Genomic DNA, 19,145 nt, shown 5'->3' on the forward strand with positions numbered 1-19,145 from the left:
CCCTCGTCAACCCCCTTTGAGCCTAAGAAGTAGAAGTTTCTTTTACTAATTAAAACCCTTGATCATAACCTGGGGCAGGGTAATTCTCAGATAATTTGGCTGTGCATTCTATTTTAAGAAGAATCATTCAGTACACCTTTCAACGAAGATTTCAATCACAAGCGTTCATCCGCACACATCAAAGAAGCGCGGGAGATGTCAATCAAAAGCTAATGATGGTTCATCCATCATCAAGCAAGGCGGTCAATATCTTTCAAAAAGAAAAAAAATGAAAAAACATATATACAAAGAAAAGCCTGCTAAGTCAAAAATCAAAAAAAGGTGACTTAGGCAAAAATCAAGGCATCCCGCTGACTGTAATCTAAAAAATAAACAGTTCAGGCAAAAGTTAGGGATATCAAAAAGATGAAAACAGAGAAGTCAATAAATTCCTGAACAACACAATGTTGTGATTACCAAAAGGAAGAAGTGACTGCCATCTCAAAAGTTCTCTTTGCTTGTGAACCATCATCATGATCAAAGGTGCAAATCCAAAAGTCTTTTGGAACCTGAATGCATAAGTTGAATTAACTGAGCTTAGGACTGAAGAACATCACGAAGAAGGGGATGGGTATAAATAAATTTTGAGCCATTATCCTTTGTTTCTTAAACCGTCAACCAAGCCACGTTACAACCCTTGAAAGTCCTAATTGAAGCATGGTTAGTTCGAAAGCATACTGTCACCAAAAAGGTATACTGACTCCTTAAGGTTTACCACAAATGTCGAGTTTGATATCACATTTTCACAAACATCATATTATTACAAATATCAGGTTTTTAAAAATATCACGCTTTTTACATCTTCTGTTTAAATACTTTCAAAAAAACAAGACAAACGTATGCATTGCATCTCATGAATTCATTATTAAGCATATTCTGCTACATAATTTCAAATGTTAGCATCAGAAAGAATTTGCACAGGGTATGACTAATGACTCAAAGTTATCCCGACCAGCAAAGACTACTCCAAGAAGCAATGTCTCCTACGTATACAAGGGGCATGGCACGTTTTTCCCGATCAATCTGGGGGAATCAAGTCAAGATTCCGAGAATCTCTCAAGGATGCCAAAACAATCAGGGGCGTCATCCTAAATTCATGATTACTAGGGGCATGTCGCCCATAGTACGCATCTCATGAAGTCCTCGCGAGGCGAATCTTTCCAAAGTTCCTACTAACAGGGGCAAGTCCAGTTTAACATCTAGATCAATACTTAGTGGTGTGTCCTAATCAAATCCAGGAATGGTAGCTACTATAATACTGGGGGCAACTTTCACCCATGTCTCCCCATAGAGCCGGGCTCACAAGATCATATCCCCACAGAGTAATCATTAAGAAGATATCTTCAAACGCTCTCGACAAAGACATGGCTCACCAACAAAGTTTACATCTTTAACACTGCTGGTTCTCCAACACTTTGCTCTTCCAAATACTTTTGTCCCCAATCAGGGTCCATCAAGTTACTAATCATCCCCAAGCAAGAATCATAAATTCCCAGCTGAGCATCTTCAAATAAGACCATACATCAAAGACAAATAGATTTATTTTCTCAATCAAGACAACATAAATCATATTCACATATCATATGTCATAAACATATTCATACATCGCATGCATGACCTCATAATGAACTCATGCATAATGTAACATCCCGAATTTAATTAACTGACTAATTAAATTAAATAAGGATTTATTTACTTAATTTGGACGAAGTTTAATAATTAATTGGATCGTCGGTGTTATTGAGAAACATGTTCGGATTATTAAGTGAAGTTGGAATTTATTCGGTTAATCGAAGAATTAATAAAGTGGAGTATGTAGAGAAATAATATTAGAAATAATATTATTATTGGATTTTATTTATTTGAGATAAAGTCGGATTTAATTGGATTAATCGGAAAATAATATTAAGGGTAATAATATTATTTGTTGGAGCATAATTATTTATTTGACTACTCTATTTCATCAATTGGGCCTAATTAGTTAGGAAGTGGAATTATATGGGTTAAGCCCAATATGAATAATATAGTAAGGGTTGGAAGAGTTGAGATATCATTTCATTTGGTCATTTTCAAGAGAAGAGAAAGGGGAGAAAGGAGGCTAAGAGAGGAGAAGAGCAAAAGCTAGGGTTTGAAGAAATTGAAGAGGTAAGGGGGAGAATCCTTATTATTATGGGTTAGTATAATTGGGTCAATGGGTAGACTAACATGATTAGGTTGTTGTTGATTGAAATCCATAAAAAAAAAAGATTAATGTTAAAAAAATGTTGGATATTAAAAATTGATACATTGGTGAATTTAGGGGATGATTGAAAATTACTAATGGGTGTATATATGGATACTGTAGCGAGAGAAAATGTTTATTCCCTGTAGCGTTTGCATATACCATAGCTTGTTGCTCCAATCATTTTCCTGTAGCGAAATTGATGGATATATTGGTTCTTTACTTTAGCGTTTCTTTCTAAATTTGAAAACAAGTTTTATGTGTTACTTATTGAAATGCATCAATTTAATGTATAATGGAAATTAGAAATGGAGTAGGTTCTCATCCTGTAGCAATATATATATACAGATAATGGCAGTTGAAACAGAGTTAGGAAATTAAATGCAAAACAGTCCCGGTAGATCGAAATAGCCGAATTAAGCGGTATAATTAGTTGTCCGGAATTTGATGAAAATTTACGTGGTAGCTAAGTTTAATTAGTAGATTAACATGATGGTACTATTTTGTTGAAAATGTGATATTTACGAATCGACCGAAATTGTGTTTTATTTAAATATTCTTTATATATATAAATTATAACAATTTAATAGAATTGTCAACAGGGTTGTTAAAGTTGTCAATAGAGTTGTTAGAGTTGTCAATAGAGTTGTTAGAGTTGACAATAAATTATCTGAGTTGTTTTGAGTTATTAAGAGTCATACTTTTAATTGTTTTGCGTTATTCTGACATGTTTAGAGTTGTCAGTGTATGATGTCGGTGTTGTTTTTTTTGTTGAAACTTTAACAATTCATATCTTTTGAACCGTAACTCCGTTTGAGTCTCCGTTCGAAGCGTTAGAAAGCTAGCGCGATATTCTTTTCAATAAAAAATGGTCTTGATCAATAGAATGCTAGAAATTGGAAATGGAGTAGAATTAGAAATTAATTAAATTAATATAGTTTGATATTAATTGGTTAAACTAATAATTGAATTAATTGTGATGAGTCTATTTAATCAGATTATGTTTGGACTTGGATAACTTATTCGGTTTATCGGTAAATTACGGTATTTTGAGAATTGTCCGTAATTGGGTTTTTGGCTCGAATATTAATGTTGAGAATAATATATTGTCATGCCAATGATGTTGTTTTGATAATGTGTATATTCATATATAGATATATATATGTGATAAATGTGATTTGATATGAGATAGTATGGATACTAGTGTTAATTGGATTTTGTGAATCGTGATTGATTAATTGGCCTTTTATATGTGAATGATATGTATGTGTTGAGAATGTTGTGTACAATATTGTGGAAAATTCATAGAGTGAATTATTGTGATATGCTAAATATTAAGATGGTAGAGATGATCTTAATTGCATATGTTTGATTAACACTGTACATACATTCATATCATGGTGTGCCTTGAAACAAAGGTGGTTTGCTTTGAAACAAAAGCGAAGCTTAGATTCTAGAGTGAATCGGAAGCGGTAAACTATATGTTTACATTTTGGTGGGCTTTGATCTTGTCCGGATCGGAAGCGTGGCTTGGATTCTAGATATTGAATCGGAAAGCGGTGAAACGTTGGGTTCACATTGCGGTACCACATGCATAGCGTCACATGTCTTGCATTGAGTCACATTAGAATTATGCGATAATTGATTATGTGAAGTTGATGTAGTTGTGATGTGTGTATGAGCTTGATAATTGAAATGAGTGATGTTTGAATGCATATTTGATTAAATGTGTGAATATGTGATAATTATGGTTGTGTGCGTAATTGAGAATATAATATTGTCATTGAAATATTATACTCTTTATACTTGTTATATACTTGATAACATGTGAAATATCGATCGATTATTATTATCTACATGGTTATACATAGTGTGATTAATTACTTGAACTGTTGATTCAACCATTGTATCTTATTATACTTTCTTCATAATAGTTTGTATTCTCACCCTTCTGTTTTAATGTTGCCCTCGTTTGGCGACATGCAGGTTTGACAATTAGTAGCTGGCATGTGATCTAGTCGGAGTTTCTTCCGAGTTGTTTGGTAATTAAGTAGCGAGTCGATGCTCTGGTCATGTAACACTGGGTAGCTTAGACGTTGAACTCATGTTCTATTTGTTTATGTATTTTTTTATAACTTGTGAACATGTTTAATTAGTTACTTGTTGTTGAGAGGCCTTAAGCCAAATATTATGATTATGGTTATCTTATGAGTTGTTTACGGAGATATGATCATGGTATGGGACATGTATCATTTATATGAAACACATGAGTATTACTTTCCGCTGTTAATGCATATTCTGGATGAATTATGATTATATGTAAGGTGTTATTTGAAATGACCAGGTGTATTGTATTTTGTGGATAAATGTTGTCGATTTTAAAAGCTTTTCAGTTTTTGAAAACGTCGATGTGACGCCCTTTGAGTTATATGCATGCTTATTCTCTGATTATATGCTTATTATTTTATGGGGTAAAAAGGGGTGTTACATTAGTGGTATCAAAGCATGGTCGACCAGTTGGTCAAGGTTATTAATGTCTTTTATCCTGTTGTATTTGATTCGTGTATCTGACACGATCAATACTGTTTTGTCTGGTTGTTTGGTTGTTTAGGACGATGGCTGCGGGAAGGATTGTTGACATTAATATTGAGGCAATGATGAGGTGGACTGGTGCGATTGGACAAGAGCCGCAAGAGAATGTCGGTTATGGAGGAAAGGATGAGTTCTGTGCTTTTGGAGACTTTCAAAGGTGCAACCCGCCGATCTTTGAAGGAGGGTATGGACCGGACAAAACGCACGCATGGATGAGAGAAATTGAGAAGACCTTTCAAGTCGTGAGTTGTACTGATGTACAGAAGGTACAGTTTGGTACTCACATGCTGACAAAAGAAGCTGACGTTTGGTGGAGTAATACTGTGCGGAGATTTGAAATAGAAGGTATTGAAGTTACTTGGACTCTTTTCCGTGATGCATTTTTGGGAAACTATTTTCCAGAAGATGTGCATGGAAAGAAAGAAGTGAGGTTTCTACAGTTGAAACGAGGAGGAGAAAAGTTCCGTGAGAAATCGTATGATGACATGAGGGAACAATCTGGTCTTGGCAAGAAGCCAAGTGGGGGAGGAGCTTCTATTCCAATTAAGTGCTACAGGTGTGGCGAGACGGGTCACAAAACTGTTGATTGTGGAGTTGGTTCGAGTAGGATTTGCTACAGTTGTGGTGAGCAAGGACACAATTGTGCCATGTGCGATAAGCCAAAGAAGGAGCAAGCGAAAGGAAAAGTGTTTGCGTTGTCTGGTGCTGAGACTACTTCTAAGGATAAGTTAATCTGAGGTACGTGCTTTATTATTGATAATGGTGCAACGCATTATTTTATTCTTTGGATTGTGCTATAAGATTGGATCATGTTTTATCTGTTATGCATAGAAGTGTAGTTATTAATACAACTGCTGTGACTTTGTTTCTACTTCTTTTGCGTGTTTGAATTATCCGTTGATCATCTTTGGTAGAGATTTTGAGAATTGATGTAATTTGTTTTCCGTTAGACCAAGTTGATGAATTTTGGTGTGAACTGTTTGGAGTTGAACTAAGTAATTGTAACTGTAAGAGAGATTGTGGATCTCGGTGTTGTAAGTGATTTTGAGTGCGAGTTCTAAAGGAACACTATTATAGTTTAGTGATGGTGGTTTATGTTTCATTATGATTGTCGACTGTCTATTGACAAATTGAGGACTTGATCACCCTTAATCTATTGTTGATAGGAGACGATATCATATTGAACGAGATAGACTTGTCTTACTAACTTAGTAGCATGTAAAGCGACTAAGGAGAAGTTGAAGAGTAGATTTGAGGAATTGTTTGAGAAGAGGTTCATTGTCTGAGTGTATAGTCGTAGAGTTACCCCTGTTCGTCGAGTAAGAAGAAAGAAGGTTCTATGAGGTAATGTTTCTTGAGGATATTTGATTCAAATGGCGACGATGATCATGTTTAACATTTAAGGATTGTGTTATCGGTGCTGAAAGAGAAGAAGGTTATGTAAAGCTTTCTGAATGTGAGTTTTGGTTGGAAGAAGTGAATTTGCTTGGATATGGGATTTCGAGTTGAGGTGTGTTGATGCAGATATCGATAAGCGGTAGCTTATGCTTCAAGGTAACTTAAAGTTCATAAGGGGAATTATTCGATGTATGTATTGGAGTTGGTTGCCTTTGTGTTTGTTTTGGAATGTAAGAGGCATTGTTTGTGTGGATCAAGGTTTAATGTGTTAAGTGATCACAAGAGTTGAATATGAGGTAAACAAGACAAGTAGAATTTCGAAGGATTTTAATCTTTGGTTTGAATTACCACCCTGGAAAAGTGAAGGTTGTGGCCGATGCATTGAGTAAGAAATAATTTTATATAAGTTATGTTGAGAATTCAAGAATTGGAAATCGTTGGAACGATTTAGAGAGTTGAGTTTGGTTGTGAAGCGACGTCTTCGTGTGTTAAGTTGGTATGTTGAAGCCTACTTGTGATATTTTGACAAGATTAGAGAAGGTTATAAATCGGATTTTGCAATTGATTGACAAGATAAAATTGATTAATCAAGGAAGAAGTGGTAACTTTTGGATTATCGAGAATGGTGTCATGAGATGATTGTGATCAAGTTTGTATTCCTGATGGTTTGAATTCGGACAGAGAATTTTGGATGAGGAACATCGTAATGATTTGAGTATTAATCATGGTGTTAATGATGTATCGAGAATTGGGGGAAATGTATAGTGGTAAAGTATGAAGGGTGCTATACCGGAATTGTACATTTGAGTTAGATTTGTCAGGAACCGTTTCGTTGGTGCAACAGTTATCTATTTTCGAGTGGAAGTGAGATAGTATCTATATGGATTTTGTTTCGAGATTGCCGAGGCATCAGGTAATTGTGAAGTGAGTTGGGTCAGTGTGGATAGTTGGCGAAATGTGCTCGTTTTATTCCGATAAAGATGGATTATTCGATGAAGAGACTTGCTAAGTTGTGCATCGAAAGGATTGTGTATTTGCATGGTATCTTCTTCAGATATTGGAATGACATCCTTTGAAGCTTTGTGTGGTCGTAAGTGTAGAACCTTTTGTATCGGTATGAATCGAGAGAGAGAGAGAGAGAGAGAGAGAGTGGATGTGGTTTTGGTGTTGAAATGGTTGTGTCGATGGAATTTTCGAGGACGAAAATCTTTTAAGTGGGGGAGAGTTGTAACATCCCGAATTTAATTAACTGACTAATTAAATTAAATAAGGATTTATTTACTTAATTTGGACGAAGTTAAATAATTAATTGGATCGTCGGTGTTATTGAGAAACATGTTCGGATTATTAAGTGAAGTTGGAATTTATTCGGTTAATCGAAGAATTAATAAAGTGGAGTATGTAGAGAAATAATATTAGAAATAATATTATTATTGGATTTTATTTATTTGAGATAAAGTCGGATTTAATTGGATTAATCGGAAAATAATATTAAGGGTAATAATATTATTTGTTGGAGCATAATTATTTATTTGACTACTCTATTTCATCAATTGGGCCTAATTAGTTAGGAAGTGGAATTATATGGGTTAAGCCCAATATGAATAATATAGTAAGGGTTGGAAGAGTTGAGATATCATTTCATTTGGTCATTTTCATGAGAAGAGAAAGGGGAGAAAGGAGGCTAAGAGAGGAGAAGAGCAAAAGCTAGGGTTTGAAGAAATTGAAGAGGTAAGGGGGAGAATCCTTATTATTATGGGTTAGTATAATTGGGTCAATGGGTAGACTAACATGATTAGGTTGTTGTTGATTGAAATCCATAAAAAAAAAAGATTAATGTTAAAAAAATGTTGGATATTAAAAATTGATACATTGGTGAATTTAGGGGATGATTGAAAATTACTAATGGGTGTATATATGGATACTGTAGCGAGAGAAAATGTTTATTCCCTGTAGCGTTTGCATATACCATAGCTTGTTGTTTCATTCATTTTCCTGTAGCGAAATTGATGGATATATTGGTTCTTTACTGTAGCGTTTCTTTCTAAATTTGAAAACAAGTTTTATGAGTTACTTATTGAAATGCATCAATTTAATGTATAATGGAAATTAGAAATGGAGTAGGTTCTCATCCTGTAGCAATATATATATACAGATAATGGCAGTTGAAACAGAGTTAGGAAATTAAATGCAAAACAGTCCCGGTAGATCGAAATAGCCGAATTAAGCGGTATAATTAGTTGTCCGGAATTTGATGAAAATTTACGTGGTAGCTAAGTTTAATTAGTAGATTAACATGATGGTACTATTTTGTTGAAAATGTGATATTTACGAATCGACCAAAATTGTGTTTTATTTAAATATTCTTTATATATATAAATTATAACAATTTAATAGAATTGTCAACAGGGTTGTTAAAGTTGTCAATAGAGTTGTTAGAGTTGTCAATAGAGTTGTTAGAGTTGACAATAAATTATCTGAGTTGTTTTGAGTTATTAAGAGTCATACTTTTAATTGTTTTGCGTTATTCTGACATGTTTAGAGTTGTCAGTGTATGATGTCGGTGTTGTTTTTTTTGTTGAAACTTTAACAATTCATATCTTTTGAACCGTAACTCCGTTTGAGTCTCCGTTCGAAGCGTTAGAAAGCTAGCGCGATATTCTTTTCAATAAAAAATGGTCTTGATCAATAGAATGCTAGAAATTGGAAATGGAGTAGAATTAGAAATTAATTAAATTAATATAGTTTGATATTAATTGGTTAAACTAATAATTGAATTAATTGTGATGAGTCTATTTAATCAGATTATGTTTGGACTTGGATAACTTATTCGGTTTATCGGTAAATTACGGTATTTTGAGAATTGTCCGTAATTGGGTTTTTGGCTCGAATATTAATGTTGAGAATAATATATTGTCATGCCAATGATGTTGTTTTGATAATGTGTATATTCATATATAGATATATATATGTGATAAATGTGATTTGATATGAGATAGTATGGATACTAGTGTTAATTGGATTTTGTGAATCGTGATTGATTAATTGGCCTTTTATATGTGAATGATATGTATGTGTTGAGAATGTTGTGTACAATATTGTGGAAAATTCATAGAGTGAATTATTGTGATATGCTAAATATTAAGATGGTAGAGATGATCTTAATTGCATATGTTTGATTAACACTGTACATACATTCATATCATGGTGTGCCTTGAAACAAAGGTGGTTTGCTTTGAAACAAAAGCGAAGCTTAGATTCTAGAGTGAATCGGAAGCGGTAAACTATATGTTTACATTTTGGTGGGCTTTGATCTTGTCCGGATCGGAAGCGTGGCTTGGATTCTAGATATTGAATCGGAAAGCGGTGAAACGTTGGGTTCACATTGCGGTACCACATGCATAGCGTCACATGTCTTGCATTGAGTCACATTAGAATTATGCGATAATTGATTATGTGAAGTTGATGTAGTTGTGATGTGTGTATGAGCTTGATAATTGAAATGAGTGATGTTTGAATGCATATTTGATTAAATGTGTGAATATGTGATAATTATGGTTGTGTGCGTAATTGAGAATATAATATTGTCATTGAAATATTATACTCTTTATACTTGTTATATACTTGATAACATGTGAAATATCGATCGATTATTATTATCTACATGGTTATACATAGTGTGATTAATTACTTGAACTGTTGATTCAACCATTGTATCTTATTATACTTTCTTCATAATAGTTTGTATTCTCACCCTTCTGTTTTAATGTTGCCCTCGTTTGGCGACATGCAGGTTTGACAATTAGTAGCTGGCATGTGATCTAGTCGGAGTTTCTTCCGAGTTGTTTGGTAATTAAGTAGCGAGTCGATGCTCTGGTCATGTAACACTGGGTAGCTTAGACGTTGAACTCATGTTCTATTTGTTTATGTATTTTTTTATAACTTGTGAACATGTTTAATTAGTTATTTGTTGTTGAGAGGCCTTAAGCCAAATATTATGATTATGGTTATCTTATGAGTTGTTTACGGAGATATGATCATGGTATGGGACATGTATCATTTATATGAAACACATGAGTATTACTTTCCGCTGTTAATGCATATTCTGGATGAATTATGATTATATGTAAGGTGTTATTTGAAATGACCAGGTGTATTGTATTTTATGGATAAATGTTGTCGATTTTAAAAGCTTTTCAGTTTTTGAAAACGTCGATGTGACGCCCTTTGAGTTATATGCATGCTTATTCTCTGATTATATGCTTATTATTTTATGGGGTAAAAAGGGGTGTTACACATAACATACAAAGTTCTCATTTATTTTGAGAAACCTATCACATAATACATGCATCATGACATTGCATAAAGATTAACTTTACCTTTTTCAGAATACAGGTACAGACAAATGAACGAAATCTCCAACTTTCAAAGATCTAATTCAGCTACTACGAACGGTACTGACACGATCAACTCTCAGAGATCTAATTCCATCATCACGAACGATGTGGAAACAATCTACTATTTCCTAAGTCTAATTCGGTTATTACGAACGGTACTGACATGACAAAAAGATCTAATTCTATCATCACGAACGGTGTAGACACGATCATCTTCCAAAGTCTAATTCAAAAATCTAATTCATCTACTATACGATCAACATTCAAACAACTACTTCTCAAACACTTCAGTCTCGACATCTGGATGTCATCTTTAAGCCCATCTCCAACAAATATTCCCCAATACAAAAAATTTCAGCCTAACGCACGGCATTCCAGACATCTGAGGATGCAATATTGGATTAGTCTAACGCACAACTCATCCATCAACCTGACGCACGGTTTTCCAGACATCTGAGGATGCAATTGAGAATAGTCTAACGCACGATTTATTCTTCGACCTAACGCATGGTTTTCCAGACATCTGAGGATGCAATTGAGAATAGTCTAACGCACGATTTATTCTTCGACCTAACACACGGTTTTCCAGACATCTGAGGATGCAATTGAGAATAGTCTAACGCACGATTTATTCTTCGACCTAACGCAAGGTTTTCCAGACATCTGAGGATGCAATTGAGAATAGTCTAACGCACGATTTATTCTTCGACCTAACGCACGGTTTTCCAGACATCTGTTGATGCAAACTAGACCCAGTCTAACGTACGACTCAACCTAAGTCAATGCCTCAGAAACAGTCTAACGTACGACACATTCTGACTCTCAAGTATATCAAATCGGATGGCATCTTCAAGCCCATATCCATTATACATCTTCTCCAAACACCTGGATGGCATCTCCAAGCCCATCTCCGATAAAAGTCCCTACTTCAGTAAGAGCAAATTTCCTGGGTATTCTAGTGTTCAATCCTCTTCTACCTTCAGATTCCGACTGGTGTACAAACCACTCTACATCTTCAGGTTTAAGAAAATTGAACAGGGGCAGCTGTCATACCCCAAAATTTGCCCATACTATTTCTCCTATTCAAAAGTCAAATCAAGATACAAAGCTCCAAGATACACTCTCCTAAGCAAAGAACAGAGAATTAGGGTTTTGTTATTCTGAAGGAAAATCAATTAACCAATAGCTCCAAGGAATTTTATATGGTCTATGATGTCTCACATTACCTCTATGACAGGTCTTAAGTCTCAGCTCAAAAGATTGGCCACTTAATTGTCCAAAAGGTCAAAAGTCGACTAGATTGACCTAAAAGTCAACTGTGGTCAAAGCACAGTCTAAACTCCTGATTTTTTTGTCAACATCCTTCCATTGAAGTATCATTCACCATTTGATCAAGAATTGATCATGGTTCATCAAGGAAAGATCAAAAATCGGCAAATCAAAAAGTTTCTAAATTAGGGTTTTCATAGGAGAAAGTCAACTGAACTTTGACCAGCCATAACTTTCACATGGAACATCAGAAATTTTTCATCCAAAGTTCATTTTGAAGGAAATTGAATTCTCTACAAATATGTCTCTCACATGCCAAGTCTAGAAATGCTTCATTTGAGAGATATGGACTAAAACATTATAGGTCATTTTCAAAAAGTCAACAAAAAGTCACTTTTTTCAAAAGGACACACAAGGAGCATGGAAAATGATTTTGATATGAGATCAAAGACATTGGTTAGAGGACTCCCTAAGGTTTCTAAAAAGTTTTAGAACACTTCCATACCTCAAAAAATGAGAGAGATAGGCCTTGTCAAAGTTGGACTATTTTGGAAAGGAAAATGTGAAAGAATTTGGATTTTTTTTAAAGGAGCCCAATCTTTTATGGCCCGAACTTGATCTCCAAGATATCCAAGGCCTCAAATCTGAATGCCACGAATTTTGAAATATTTATTTCATTTTATATGAATTTTTAATCATTTAAAAGTGATTTTAATTCATGGAAATTAAGTAAAAATCAAATATTCAATTAGAAGTCTTGTACCAATCAAATCTAATCACAATTATACTTCATAATTCATATAATTTCGTGCAAAACAAAATTGGAAAAGATTGGATCACTTTTGGCCAAATTTAGAACCCTTTAAAACATATTTTCAATCAAATTTTCTCCAAATGCAAATTCAAGATTTGAAAGGATTTGATTGAGTTTCATCAACCCTAATCCATCTCCTATAAATGACAAAGAGATCCAAATCACAAGGGGACGAAAATTCTGCAGCATAGAACCCTAGCCAAGTCCTTAAAGTTGAAGAAAAAATTCAAAATTGTTTTGGCTTTTGCAGCTCGATTCAAGGGGATTTGAAGGCTCAAACACGCTCTAGGAAGCATCCTGAAGTAGTTCCCATCGTTCTCCAAGCCGGAATCGCTCAGAATCGTCCACAGCTATCCACGGTTTGCACACACTTGAACTCAATCTCGTTCTCAATGATTCATGATGCATAAATACATCTATATCATATGATCTTGTTTGTTATGATGCATTGATCGTTTCTGGGCGGATAATTCATCGTTTGCGTGCTTAAATCGTGAACCGCCATTATCGAATGCTAGGGTTTGCTTTTTAGGGATTTACGTTACAGGTGGATTTGGGCCAAATTAAGGCCATGGAAAGGTTCAGGGAGATGAACCGAGTAGAACCACGGTTCCCTTTTTAATTTTCACGCATGTATGGTCGTTTTAGCATATGGCAGGTGTAATAGATAGGTCTTCTATAGCTATCCTGTAAAAGCGCTGTAAAAGACAGCAATCCAGGCTCCAACGAAGAAGATGACGAGGTGTCATCAAACCATTGGCTCAATTCAAACAGCCAGCAGCGCGCGCGTTTCATGCTAGTTATCCCGTTCATGAATATCATGGTATTGGCGCGTTGCACTTACAACTAACGCAATTGGTTCGGTTGGCAAGCGCGTGTGATGTTTATCCCCAAGGTCCTGGGATCGATCCTCACCCAGGACACGTTTTTCTCTATTTTCTTTGGCACTTCATTTTTCTCTAATTTAAATTACTTAAAATTACTTATTTGCATATATATTTTTTAGTTAATTTAAATTACTTAATTGTTTATTAATTTTGATCAATTGGTTAAAAATAAATATTAGGGTTAGCGAATTTAATCGAAACCCTATTGGTGACGATTTAATTAATTAGGTTGAAAACCAATAATTAATTAGTTTGGCCTTTTTATTTATTAATTCTATTAACCATGGTTAACTGGTGCCCTAATCAGGGTTTGTGAGTTTATCTTTAGTTCATTCATACACTAAGACATTTGCTTTTTTTCTTTGTCCTTTTCATGGTTGACCTTTCAAACACTTTCCGACTACGCGCCACATCAAAAGAACGAAGCTAAGTTCTAAACCCTTCTTTTATTATTATTGTTATTTATTTTATGTGATTAGGGTTTAATTTCCTCGTCAATAGAACTCTTCCTACACTTATGTTTTTGTCGATTCTCTGATGATCAGGTTCAATGCTTAAGGCTCGAGGCGAACCTTGGCCCATCAACCTTCCAATCGAAGCTAAGTATTTAATTTAATTTTTAGATTTATTTTGTTTCCCTTTGATTTTAGGGTTTGCCCTTATATTTTCCAACTGCCTTGCCCCTAATTGCTTTGCCTTGCTCTAAACCTTTGTTATATTCTTTCTCATAATTCTTCAAAAGGGCTACGCTCATTTACGAGCTAAAGTCCCTATCTTTTTCATCTACTTTTCTAAAAATTTCTTTCAAGAGCAAAGCAATTAAGAGCCCATGAAAAACCATGGATGCAAAGGGTGCCTTACACCTTCCCTTTGCATAATTACCCCCCGAACCCTATTTTATTTAAAAGGTTTTTCCTGTTTCTTTTAGCCTTTCTAACTTGTTTGGATAAAATAAAAGTCGGTGGCGACTCTTGCTTAACCGCGACATTTCGATTATAAAAGTCAGTTCACCGTATTACAATTCTATATTCTGGATTTTCTGTTGGTGTTCATCATTTGGATTGGATCTATGGTTGTTAAATCCCTAATAACTGAGTAGATTTAGAGTATGATGAATAAGATCGATTATAGAATCATATACTGTTGATATTGGGTGAATCCTTATGCTGTTAGAATGTGAATTTTCTGGTTTTGGGACCCAAATCGCAGACTGTACAGGTGTAATCGCGAGGAAGACGAATGGGTAAGTCGCAGGTTCTGAGAACTGCTAGTCATTTGCGTATGATACGCGTACGGTACGCGTATGAAGGGGATGATACGCGTATGATACGCTCCCCATGTGTGCATCAGGTTGCACCTTCTGCTCATATGCGTATGGTACGCGTATGGTACCTGGTTGATACGCGTATGCCTGGCTGGTACGCGTATGTACATGTTTTGTGTGGAAAAATGATTCTGTCCATACGCGTATGGTGTGTGTGTACTGTGAAATTTTGTCTCTACTGGTACGCGTATGGTACGCGTATGGTCAGCGTGACATGCAGATTTTGCTGTTTTGTGATTTTAAAAGTCTGATGACGTGTGACTTTAAACTGATGAATCTGTATGAGATATTGTTGTCAGATTTATTGAATGACGCAATTATATATATATATATATATATATTGAACATACTTGTTAATGATGATGATGATGACGAATGATGATGAATGAGTATAAGATGATGCTACTCATAGTATGATGATGATGATAGTATGTTGTATATATGTTTGCATACATTCATAATCATTTGATGAGGGCTGTATCCTAATGATGAGAGGATACAGTGAAGGGCAGAATTCCCATTGTGTGGAATTTGTGCTGGCAGGGCCGGATCTGGATGATGATAGATCGGTCGGTGGGTCTTCCCAATGGTGATGTTTGGTACCACATGCATAGTGTCAGTTTCATACATGTGCATGATTTTATAACAGGATAATATATGTTATGTGATGACTTGATGTCTGTGGAAATGTGATGATGGTGAGTCTGAATATGAAACAATTGGGTGAATGTTATAACTATGATATATTGTTATTTATAATGCAATAACATTGGTTAACTGTGATGAGACTCACCCTTACTTGTTGTCATTTTCAGATTGAGAATAGCAGCGTGACTTGGTGAGGATTAGCTCATAAGTCAGTTTAGTTGTTGTGTCGGTGTCATGCTCTGGTAGATGTAACACTGGGGACGTGATGTTTTGAGTTTTGATTATATCTCTATTTGTTTATGTTGTTTGAAGTCTGATACATTAATGACGAATGTTGACTCGACGATTTTAATTCCGCTGTGTAAACATGATTTAATTTAATGAGTTATAGTTCCAGCTGTTTTCAGTGGATGCATGACATGTGCCGAACTTGTGTTTTATTCTATTTATGAATTGTGACGCCTCTTACATGTTACTCTGATTAATAATTGTTTAATTGCACTGGGTTATTAGAGGGGTGTTACATAGGACAATCTCTCACAGCATGGAGAACACACTCAGCCACACTCCCACAAAGCTTGCAAGCTGCATCACCAATGCCACACAAATGCTTTCTCATATTAGTCATCAATCTATCATGTTTTAGCACCCAAATAAAAGTTTTCACTCGTTCTGGAACCCGCAACCTCCAAACCTACATCCACGTTCCATCATTATCAATATCCACTTTCGCGTGAAGTCTGTTATAAGTGCTTCCAACAGAAAAATAACCATTTTCAGTATCTACAATTTGCATATAGTCCTCATCATCATTCCACATCGGCGGTAAATTAGCTTCAATAGCGAAACGAAGATTTTCCGGACACCAACTTTCCATCAGGGGCCAGTTCCAGTTTCCATCCTCATCCACAAGATCACACACTCTTGCGTTTATCATTGCACTAGGGATATTAAGATTGTGCTCAACAATATTCTTACCCGCTTCAACCCAGCAATCCCTCCACGCATGAATGTTCTTGCCATTCCCTATCCTCCATATGCACATCTCAAGCAAGTGAGGCATAGAGTTAGATATTGTCTTCCACAGGTGCGAATCAGTCTTCTTGGCAATGCAAACTCCCTTTGTATAATCAATCTGATATTTGCTCTCTAGAATTTTGCACCACAGCTCATTAGATTGATTTAACATTTTCCAGCTTAACTTCATAATACACACTTAATTCATAGTACCAAGATCTCTAAGGCCCAGACCCCCATTATTTTTGCTTAGCGTCACGGTATTCCACCCAACAGCATGAGCATTTTTCTTCTCATCAGTATCTCCCCAGATGAAATTCCTCTGGAGTTTGTGTATTTCCTTTATGCATGCTTTCGGTAAAATATTGTTCATCATGGGATAGACTGGAATTGCTTCCACGACACTTTTCGCCAGTGTTATCCTACCAGCCATGGATAAATATCTAGACTTCCAGCTGGTGAGCTTTGCCGAAACTTGCTCTATAATGTACTAATAATCATGCTTCGTTAGATTTTTTCCACTTAACGGCACTCCAAGGTACTTTCCAAACTTATTTGTCTCTCGAAATCCCGATAGCTGCGTGAGTTTCACTCGCATACTCCTCCTAACATTATCAGAGAAGAGGATATTAGTTTTCTCCTTACTCACTTCCTTCCCCAATAGACTACAAAAGTTTTGAGAGCTTTATTCACGCAGAGAATCTGTTTCTCGTTAGCTTCCCCAAATAGGACAAGATCATCAGCGAACATTAGATGCGAGATCTTCATGCCATTTTTGCCTATTTGGAAAGCTTTCCAGTTTTGCTGCTGCACTTCATACTCAATAATATGGGACAGTTTATCCATGCACATAACAAATAGGTAAGGGGATATAGGATCGCCTTGGCGAATACCACGCTGAGGACGGAAGAAATCGCTTCTAGACCCATTCCAGTTAATATTAGTTTCAACACTAGTGACACTGTGCATAATGAGGTTAATCATGTTACTTGGAAGACCAATCTCAGCAAGAATTCGCCAAATAAATTCCCAGTTGAGTTTATCGTAGGCCTTAGCTAAGTCTATTTTGATTGCAAAGTATCTTTTTTTTCCTTTTTTTTCTTCATACTATGCATCACTTCGGAGGCAATGATAATATTTTCGTGTATAGATCTTCTAGGAACAAAACTTGTCTGGAACGGAGATACCAACGTCGGCATGTGCGGTTTCAATCTCTCTACAAGCACCTTAGTGATAACTTTGTATATGGTGTTGCAAAGAGATATAGGGCGGAATTGGCTAACAAGTTGCGGCTGGTTCACTTTCGGGATTAAGCAGATATCAGTTTTATTAACATCACCGATAACACTAGGATTCTTCCAAACCTGTTGTACAAAATCATACACATTTTTCCCTACTAACTCCCAATCTTTTTGGTAGAATCCAGCGGGAAACCCATCTGGCCCGGGGGCCTTCCAAGGCTTCATCGCAAAAATCGCTCTTTGAACTTCCTCCCTATTAATCTCCTCATTCAATTGTTGGTAGTATCTATCATCCAGCTTAGGGAAAGAGATTTCTGTCTGAAACCAGGGGCACCAATTTCTTGGACACGCAAACATATCCTTATAGTACTGAGAAACCAAATCGTGCAACTTATCCGGATCCTCAACCCATTGACCATTCACATCTTTCAGCATAATAATTTTATTTCTCTTTCTTCTAGTGATAGTTTTCATGTGGTAGTATTTCGTGTTGCGATCTCCATCTGCTAACCACTTAGTTCTCGATCGTTGGTACCACATTAGCTCTTCCTGCTTTAGAATACTACTAAGATCAGATTGTAACTTCAGCTCCAGACTTTTCATACCACCATAGTTTTAGTGCATTTGAAGCCTTTTTTGAACACCTTCAAGTCTTCTCATGATTTTAGATTTCGTCCTCCTCACCTCATCAAAAGTCATAAACTTCCATTCAGCAATGCCATCCATTGTGCGCTTGAGATTTATGAGCATGTCTTCATCTTTGTTCCAAACCTGTTTGAGCATGTCTTGGTAAGAACTATTCAGCAACCAAGCATTCTCAAAACAAAAAGCTTTACTACTTTTGTTTTGGACTTCAATAGTAGGATGATTGACCGAGAATTCAACTTGCACCAGAACTTTCACAAACGCCTCAGGGAAACACCATCTCCAATCATCGTTGCTCATCACGCGATCCAGCTTTTCATAGATACGTTGTCCCCCATGGTAGATAGGACCACGCCAAGTGAAATTTGGGCCTCTTGCTTCTAATTCATTAATCTTACAATCTCTCATTCTGTTCTGGAACATGTTACATTTGTTGATCGAAGCTGGCAGCCCACCTCTTTTTTCTGAACTATTGGCAATATCATTGAAATCTCCCGCTAGGAGCCAAGGTTCTCGATGATTATTAGAGATGTTCTTCAACTCGTCCCATAGCAATTTTCTATTACTCTCTTGCGGACTTGCATATATTGCAGTAAACAGGAACTCTATCGCGTTCTCAGGTTGAATACGAAGATGAATGAACTGATTATTCT

Source organism: Vicia villosa, unplaced genomic scaffold (genome assembly GCF_029867415.1).
Source record: "Vicia villosa cultivar HV-30 ecotype Madison, WI unplaced genomic scaffold, Vvil1.0 ctg.001616F_1_1, whole genome shotgun sequence".
NCBI classification, from domain to species: domain Eukaryota; kingdom Viridiplantae; phylum Streptophyta; class Magnoliopsida; order Fabales; family Fabaceae; genus Vicia; species Vicia villosa.